Source organism: Thamnophis sirtalis, unplaced genomic scaffold, assembly GCF_051295495.1.
Source record: "Thamnophis sirtalis isolate CommonGarterSnake01/CBP01778 unplaced genomic scaffold, rThaSir2_p1.2 scaffold_2, whole genome shotgun sequence".
Lineage (NCBI taxonomy): Eukaryota > Metazoa > Chordata > Lepidosauria > Squamata > Natricidae > Thamnophis > Thamnophis sirtalis.
In genome coordinates, this window is record NW_028261382.1 from 112,288,766 (window position 1) to 112,298,553 (window position 9,788).

Genomic DNA, 9,788 nt, shown 5'->3' on the forward strand with positions numbered 1-9,788 from the left:
CGTTCGGATTCATGCTGGAGCCCATCTCCAAGGAACTTCTCTCTAAAGGAAAGTGTGCTTTGGGCTATTCTATGAGTCGTATTTATGTGGTGCCTTCCTATTGGTTGATCGGTGTGTTGATGACTGACAATTGGCTGTTTCTTTGGGCTGCCAAGCCCTCAGATCAGTGGTGGGATTCAAAAATATTTACTACCGGTTCTGTGGGCGTGGCTTTGTGGGCATGGCAAGAGAAGGATACTGTAAAATCCCCATTCCCTCCCCACTCCACTAACCTGCTTTTCAGCTCCATTCTCCTGTTCAGGGCAACAAAAGAAGATCAGCTGGGAGGCTGGGGGGGAGCGGGGGCAGGGCCAGCCTATTTGCCGGTTCTCCAAACTACCCAAAATGTTCTCCAGAACCTGTCAGAACTGGCTGAATACCACCTCTGCCTCAGATCCTGAGTACTTGATAAGCTGGTGGCAAATCAGCACTCCTGTTAACTGACAAAGGGCCTGTTTCCCAGGCTTCAATCATTTCCCTGGCTGTTTTTGACCCTGCTCAGCCAACAAAATTGATATACAAAATTGAATATCTGTCCTTGTCCATTGCAATGTGAGGTGACCAATGAATTCGGGTCTCCTTACCTGACCGCTCATTTGTGTTCTCGCAGTCTGGTGGTTAGCTTCCTTCCCATCTGTCCTACATATTCACAGGGGCAATTCATGCAGGGAATCCAGTAGATTCCATTAGAAGTATCTCCCACTTCCAAGTGATCTTTGCAATGCATAATTTGTCCTCATAAAAGTGTTCTGTCTGTTGTTGGATTGCACACTTCTGTTTTATTTACCTTCTCCAGAGACATGCTAGGAAAAATTAGTTGACTTTCAAATTGTATTTATTTAAATATATTATTTCATCCCAAACTGACAAATGATTTCTCCCAGGAGTTTTGAATAGATGTTTTATGGGACTCCAACAGTGAAAAGTCACCAAACATACCTCTCCTCTTCTCTTGCCCATGAGTGGTATTGCTCACTCAGGGGGAAGCTAAAGTGCCTTCCCCAACTCCCAACCTTCATAGGCAGTCCAGGAAGATACCTTGGTCAATAGGATCAAATACAAGTAATGTTTGACTTATGATCAGATACTTAGTGACCCTTTGAAGTAATGACAGATCCTCCCCATGATTGTTCACCCTTACAACTGACCATAGGGACACTGCAGCATCTTTCCCCATGCTTGTGCCACCACCAACCCCATCCCTGTGGGAGTCTCTGCAGGTCTTGGCCTGCTTCCAACCCAGCCACTCAGCTGTTCTAGTGACAGCAGATAACTCCAAGGGTGTCCCCCATTCCTGAGGCACCCTACGCTCTGTTTAATGACCCCAAGTGTTTATTTAAGGCCACATTAGGGAGAGGGGGGAGTCTTTAAGCGAGACCATCTTACTTAATGACCATCATGATCTTAATAGGCAGGCTCCATTACCATACTAAGTCAAGGACTATCTGTAACACTGTGAGATCCAACAGGATCAAAAGGGATGCTTTCCCACTACCCAGGTCTCAACAAAGATCATGGATCAGAGCAGTGGTGAAATTCAAATTTTTTTATTACCAGTTCCATGGCTGTGGCTTGGTGGCCGTGGTTTGGCTTGGTGTGGCTTGGTGGGTGTAGCTTGGTGGACATGGCAGGGGAAGGATACTGCAAAATCTCCATTCCCACCGAACTCTGCGGCCAGCCAGAGGTGGCATTTGCTGGTTCTCCGAACTACTCAAAATTTCTGCTACCGGTTCTCCAGAATCTGTCAGAACCTGCTGAATTTCAACCCTGGATCAGATAAATCAAAACCTTTTTCATCCCATGGCTAAGTTTGAATCCACACTGAATGAATTATATTTCTCAACTGCTAATTCCAGCAAACTAATGGGGAGAAACATTCATCTCGTTAAATGTAACCTTGGTTTGGGTAAGGATGATCTAACTGGGTGGGCTGTCTCATGAAAAGAACCCATGTTAACTATAGAAGTGCCCGCTCTCTCTCTGTGTGTGTGTGTGTGTGTGTGTACGCACACGTGCATGTGAAAACACTCAGGCCCATGCAATTGAGGTTTTCCTCCCTCTTTATGGATGTGCAATTAAATACATGAACTCTATTTGCACATCAAGATTAACTGGGTGTAATGATATGTGCGATTGACCTTGGGAGGCGTGGGAGGAGATACTGCCTAGGGAACTATCAGATAAGCAGAGCGGGGTGATGGGGAAGCCTGCAGATGTATCCGGGAAAGAGAAATATATTCAGAAAGGATCTTCCCCTAACTGATCAGGTTATACAAGAAAGAGACAGTGGGAGGTTTGTACTCTCAGACTTGCAAGGTTCTGTTAATGTAGCCTTACAACAAAGCAGACTTAGCTCATTTGGTTGGTGTATTTTCCGTCTGGTCTGCGTAGGAAGGCCGGCATCAGTCTTGCAATTCTGAAAGTACAAATCTCCCACTGTCTCTTTTTACAGCCTGATCAGTTAAGGGGAGAATTCTATCTGAGTGGCTTTCTCTTTCCCTGATACAGCTTCGGGCTCCCGCCTCCCTTCCCTGTTTATCTGATAGTTCCCCAGACTTTTTTTAAAAAAAACTGATCAGTTAGGGAGGGTCCTTTTTTGAGGTTCTTTCTCTGCCCTTTACACAGCTGTGGGTTCCCTCAAGGGTGAAATCTATTTACCTTTACTACCAGTTTGCAAATGTGAGCACATGGGCCACCTCCCCATATGCACAGGACCTTCCACACATGCACAGGACCTTCCATGCATGCGCAGAGCATCAAAAACAGACATGATGATGTCCGGGCAGGTGGACAGAGCCTGCTGCCAAGCATGCCTGAAAGGTAAGTAGAACAGCAAGGTGGGGGGAATCCACTGTGCCACTCGATTGAGATTAGCTAGAAAGCAGGAAATCCTGCTTTCTAGCTAATATAAATCATGTGTCACAGCTGATCGTCAGAAATACCAGTTCACCCAAACCAGAAGCATTTCCACCCCTGGGTTCCCCCATTCTTTATCTGATTGTTCCCTAAGCAGCATCGTTCCTCCTCTCCTGCCCCACATCTCTCAAGATTATTCCCACGTATCATTATCCTGGGCATGGTAGATAGAGAAGGACGTAAGTGTGTTGACATCAACTCCCAAACAGACCCAGGGTTCTAACCAGTGGTGGGATTCAAATAATTTAAGAACCAGTTCTCTGCCCGAATGATTTCTTCCAACGACCAGTTCACCAAACTGCTCAGAAAGTTAACAACCGGTTCTCCCGAAGTGGTGCGAACTGCCTGAATCCCACCACTGGTTCTAACCCAGCTCTTCAAACACGACAAGCCTTCTGTAGTTGAAGCAATGATTCCTTTATTAGGAGGGCCAGAAGCCCTGGCAAAAAAAAATTTCTCTCAACACAGGTGAGAAAGTCTGTCCAGCCAGAAGATGAATAGTTGCGTGCCACATCTATCCATCTCCGCCCCTGCCTTTTATCCCCAGAGCTAGGGTGAGGCTTTGCTAGCAGTGGTGGCTCTTCCTTCCCAAGGATCGGCCCATGGGTTTCCACTGCTCTCCTCTCCTCTGTTTTCTGCAGATTCATGTGTCAGGCACTGGACCCAGCTGTTCCTCCTCTTCCTCATCAGCCACCTCCAGACCTGGGGGGCTGTTGACTCTCCATCTGAGAGCTGAAGGACAGCCCAGGTTCTGCCTCTGTCTCTCTCTCTCTGCCAGCTCCATTCCCTCTTTCCCCTCGAAGCTCTCAGGTTGCTTTGATGCTGACCTGGACTTCCAGGCCTCCTCCTCCTCCCCTCCTCCTCCTCCTCCTCCTCCTCCTCCTCCTCCTCCTCCTCCTCCTCCTCCTCCTCCTCCTCCTCCTCCTCCTCCTCCTCCTCCTCCTCTGATTCGGCAACCGACAGGCCACAACGCTACTGTGAATCTACTGACTCATCTTGTCAATAAGATGCTTGTAAGATGAGAGGCTTTCCTCAAAATAATGAAACTGTGGCACACACCTTCATCTCAAAAGCCCTTTTGTACATTTGTGAGATGTCACAATCCTAGTTCCAAAAAAAAAAAAAAGCCAGAGTTTGAAAGGCAATGACACAACACTGCTTTCCTCAGCTGACCTCCCTGAGGAAGTCTTTAGAGGTAGTCCTCGCCTTACAACATTCATTTAATGGCCCTTGGAAGTTACAGCAGCCCTGGAAAAACTGGCTTATGACCCTTTTTCACACTTATGACCGTCGCAGCATCCATTGGTCACGGGATCAGAATTCGGACGATTGGCAACTGATTCACATTTATGACGGTTGCAGTGGATTCCTTTTGGCCACCTTCTGACAAGCAAAGTCAGTGGGGAAGCCAGATTCACTGAACAAGTACTACTACCTTAACAGTTGCAGTGATTCACTTAACGATGGTGGCCAGAAAGGTAATCAAATGGGGCAAAACTCACTTAAGAAATGCTTTGCTTAGCAACCGAAATCTCAGGTTCAATTGTGGTCATAAGTCGAGGATTTACATATACCTCAGTTGATTTTCCCTTTTCAACATTTACGATTCAGATGACATCCTAGAGAGGTCTCCCAGAAATGGTCCTCTCTAGGAATTTTACTTCAGCAACTGCTGTGATTTTCTCATACTCCTCTAATGTGGTGTAGAGGGTGAAGAAATGGTTTGGGGGCCATAAGACACCCAACCCCCCCCCCCCCCATAAGGGGTCTCCAGTGGTGCCCATTTTAATCACACTACTGTGACTTTTTTCATTTAACCTTTTCACTTAACTTTCACTCACTTTCCCTTAAAGAGAGGAGGGATGGATACATAGAAATGGGACAGGAAGGAACAATTTGGGCCAATTAAGTGGACTATAAAGATGGGTATTCTGGGTTGGCAAAGATGTTTAAAGACAACTCATCTAAATGTTGGAAGTGCCACCAAATACTGGATCTTCTTATCATATGTGGTGGACATGTGTGGAGAGGCAAAAAAGTATTGGAGAAAAATTAAGACATGGTTGGAAGAGATGATACAACAACGTATTGAGCTGAAGCCAGAAATTCTACCTGAAACTTATAATAAAGAGAATGTATATTTAATCATTCGTGTATTAACCGCAGCTAGAATTGTATTTGCACAACATTGGAAAAGTGTAGAGATTCCTGTTCATGAGAAGGTGATAAGGTAAATATTAGAATGTGCAGAAATGAACAGATTAATATTATCAATTAAGGAGAAAGAGAAAACTGAATATTATATGATTTGGGAAGTATTTTACCAGTGGTTGGAGGGGGAAAAAGGAGTTTGGAAATGAAGAAAGCTAAAAGAAATAAGTAGACAATACACATAGAGATATTAAATAAGATGAAAACTATTAGTATGTGTATGATGAGAATAATGATGTTTAATGTTGATATGATATTATTACTAGAAGATATTAAGAAGAAAAATGGAGAGTTCCATAACGTTTAAATGCTCAGTATAGCATAATACTAAACTTAGGGAAATCATGTTAATATGAATGTGAAAGATATGGCAAAAGAGAAACGATGTTGCACAGAGATGTTTGTACCCAGACAACACACTGCATAAGGAAAGATGGAACGTTTATTTTTGAAATTAAAAAATAATAAAACTTTTTTAAAAATGGGCATTCTGTATCCAGCCATCCTCTATCATACATGAAAATCACGTGAAGTGTTAATACTACTTTATAATGCCTTGGTAAGGCCACACTTGGAATACTGTATTCAGTTTTGGTCACCACGATGTAGAAAAGATGTGGAGACTCTAGAAAGAGTGCAGAGAAGAGCAACAAAGACGATTAGGGGACTGGAGACTAAAACATATGAAGAATGGTTGCAGGAACTGGGTATGTCTAGTTTAATAGAAAGAATAGCAATAGCAATAGCAATAGCAGTTAGACTTATATACCGTTCATAGGGCTTTCAGCCCTCTCTAAGCGGTTTACAGAGTCAGCATATTGCCCCCACAGTCTGGGTCCTCATTTCACCCACCTCGGAAGGATGGAAGGCTGAGTCAACCTTGAGCCGGTGAGATTTGAACCGCCGAACTTCAGCTAGCAGTCAGCTGAAGTGGCCTGCAGTACTGCACTCTAACCACTGCGCCACCTAGGACTAGGGGAGATATGATAGCAGTGTTCTAATATCTCAGAGGTTACCACAAAGAAGAGGGAGTCAAACTATTATCCAAGGCACCTGAGGGTAGAACAAGAAGCAATGGGTGGAAACTAATCAAGGAGAGAAGCAACTTAGAACTGAGGAGAAATTGCCTGACAGTTAGAACAATTAATCAGTGGAACAGAAGTTGCCTCCAGAAGTTGTGAATGCCCCAACACTGGAAGTCTTTGAGAAGATGTTGGATAGCCATTTGTCTGAAACGGTGTAAGGTTTCCTGCCTAGGCAGGGGGTTGGACTAGAAGACCTCCAAGGTCCCTTCCAACTCTGCTATTGTATTATTAAGATGAGATGGGAATAAAATGGCCAAGCCTGTATTTGTGAACTGTGGCCAAACAGCTGACTCTTCAAGAGTCTTTTTTTTTTTTTTTGGACTGGTTAAGAACCTGTTAAGGAAAACAAAATCACAGCACAAATGAAATCTGTCAGCTGAGTAAATCCTTGCGTTGCTTCACTCGTTGACTAAGCTTTCTGGCAGCAGGGCTGGAGGTGGTGGTGGGATGTTTTCTAGATGACGAACGGCTTGCTGGACATCAATTATAATAGATGTAACCTTCCTATAATCTGCCTATACAATCCACCTACAGAAAAAAAAGGATTCTTGCATATTCTCTAGCTGAGAAGGCTGGCGTAATTAGCATTTAGTCCTATAAGAGCAGGAAACAGACTGAAAAGAAAGCTTTGGCCCAAGAGTCCAACTAACCAAGTACAGATAGTCCTCAAATTAGAGGCGCAACTGAGGCCAGAACCTGTGTTGCTAAGTGAGAAATCTGTAAAGCGCGTTCTGCCCCATTTTACGACTTTCCTTGCCGCGTTTGTTAAGTGAATCGCTGCAGTTGTTAAATGAATAATAGGGTTGTAAGTGAATCTGATTTCCCCCTTGGCTTTGCTTGTCAGAAGGTCGCAAAAAGGGAATCGTGTGACCCCCGGGACATTGCAACCGTCATAAATGTGAGTCAGCTGTCAAGCATCCGAATGTAAATCACATGAGCTAAGGAGATGCTGCAACAGTCATAAGTGTGAAAATGTTGTGGCCCACCTGCAGAGCTGACAGCAGATTCGGACAGTGAGGAGGTTGGGGAGAAACATGGGCCAGTCCTGGAATCTGGGGAAGGCTCTGATGAGGGCTCTGTGTCGGAGGCAGAGAGGGGGCCAGAGCCGTATGGCAGTTATTAGCTGCCTTCAGAGTCAGACATCAGTGAGGCAGATGAACAGCTGGAGCCTGTTCCCAGTGTGCGCAGGTGCAGAGTTGCCAGACGAAGGGAACAGCTAAAGACCAGGGGTCGACTTGGGAGTAAAGCCACAGGTGGATGATGAATAGCCCCTCCCAGAGGAAATAAAAGAGGGGCGAAAGGGGAGTGGAGTTTGCAGGAGACAATTAGTTCACTTAATTGACTCATGACTCTCCGAGACTCCTTGCCAAGTTCTGCAGAGATCAGCCTGGCAGCTTTCCAAGCCAGATAAGGTCTGTGACTCTAAATCCTCCCTTGAAAGACTTTGCTGGATGTGAATGAGTAGAATTCACAGCAAGTTAATAAAAGAGGTTTTTGTCGGGACCAGAAGTTTGCCTCATTCTCTTGTCACCTACAAAGCCCTTCATGGTAGTGGATCTGGGTACTTGAGAGACCGCCTACTGCCAATTACCTCCACACGACCTATTAGATCCCATAGATTAGGCCTCCTCCGAGTTCCATCTGCCGGTCAATGTCGACTGGCAACCACGCGGAGGAGAGCCTTCTCGGTGGCAGCTCCGACCCTATGGAACGATCTCCCCGTGGAGATTCGTACCCTCACCACCCTCCAGACCTTCCGCACAGCCCTCAAAACCTGGCTATCCCGTCAGGCCTGGGGTTAAAGACCGTAACCCACCCGAATTGTATGAATGTTGTGCTTTTAATGATGTACTGTCTTATGTGTTAATCTGTTTGTTTTCCCCTCCTTTCGAATTGTAAGCCGCCCTGAGTCCCCCCAGGGAAAAGGGCAGCATATAAATAAACTACTCCAAACTCCAAACTCTTGGAAAGTCTCAGCCAGAACAGAAAAATGGTCATAAGTCACTTTTTTTTCAGTGCTGTTGTCACTTTGAACGGTCACTGAAGGAACTGTTGTAAGTCAAGGATACCTGTAGAGCCAGGAATAGGCAAGATGACAAACTTAGGCAGAAATGTACTTGCAGACAACAGCCCTGGTCCTAAAGATTGATTGTGTGTCTGCTCCGAGAACGACACAGAGTTACTTCAGATCAGTTTCTTTACTGCTGCTCCCCTATGACAAACATCTTCCCAGGCTAAAGCACTGCATAGCGATTAGAAATACCTTGTGAACTGTGAGGGAGAGTCTGCCTTCGCTCTCTTTCTGCATACCAAAGATTCCAAGTTTCTTTGTCACTTTGCTCCAAGTCAATTCGAACCTTTATTGCCAGAGTACAACAGGTGTACAATGAGATTGGCTGAGCCTCCCTTCTTGCACACACACACACACACACACACACACCCCAACACAATACAGGAGCCTGGCAGCCCAGGAATAAAAACTGTTCTTCAGCCTGTCTGTGCGGCTGCCTATGCTTCTATATCTCCTTCCAATTGGTAGGAGAATAAAGAAAGGCTGAGCAGAGGGTGAGGACTTTCGTCACTCTTCTAAGGCAGCGAGGCCTGGTGGTATCAGGGGACAGCCTACGATGTTTTCTGCTGTGTTCACCGCCCTCCATAATGTCTTTCTATCCCCGGCTGCCAAGCTGGCATACCACACCGTAATGCCATGAGTGAGGATGCTTTCCCTTGTGGACTGGTAAAAGCTCCCTGGGAAAGAGCCCCTCCCTCCTGCTAGTCTGGCCCGTGACCCGTCAAAAGCGTGAACGTCATAAGTGCGCCGACAACACCGCGGTGCTAAAACCGGGATTTCAAAAGCGCGCCGACAACAGCGTGCCAACAGAAGCGCGCCGACAGAAGCGCGATTTCATTTAAGGTAAGATTTACAGTTAGGTTTAGGGTTAGGTTTAGGGTTAGGTTTAGGGTTAGGTTTAGGGTTAGGTTTAGGGTTAGGTTGACGGTTAGGTTGACGGTTAGGTTGACGGTTACGTTACAGCGCGCTTCTGTCGGCGCACTTTTGTCGGCGTGCTTTAGGCCTAATTAGTCGCTAATTCATCACGCGGTTTTGTCACCGCGCTTTAGACACCGCGGTTTAGTCAGGCGCGCTTTTGTTGTGCGCGCATTTGTGGTGGAACCGTCTGGCCCACATTCCACATCATTCGTAATAATCTGGTTATTGTGAGTTGGGGGATTCCAGCTTATATATGACAGTCACAAATGGGAGGAGGGCCGTAGGATTAACACAGGGGTGTCAAAATCAAGGCCCAGGGGGGTGGATCCGGCCCATGGGGTGGTTAGATCTGGCCCCCGGGGCTGCCCTGCCCTAGAAACAGCGAAGGACCAGCCCGCGGTGATTCTGCCGGTGAAAACGCCGCTTCGGAGGACTGCATGCAGCCCCCCTGAGCTCCGTTTTCGCTGACAGAAGGCTGTCGCAGCCGAAAACAGATCTCGGAAGCCCGTTTTCACTAGCAGAGTGCTCGAGCCACCAAAGGCGCCCAA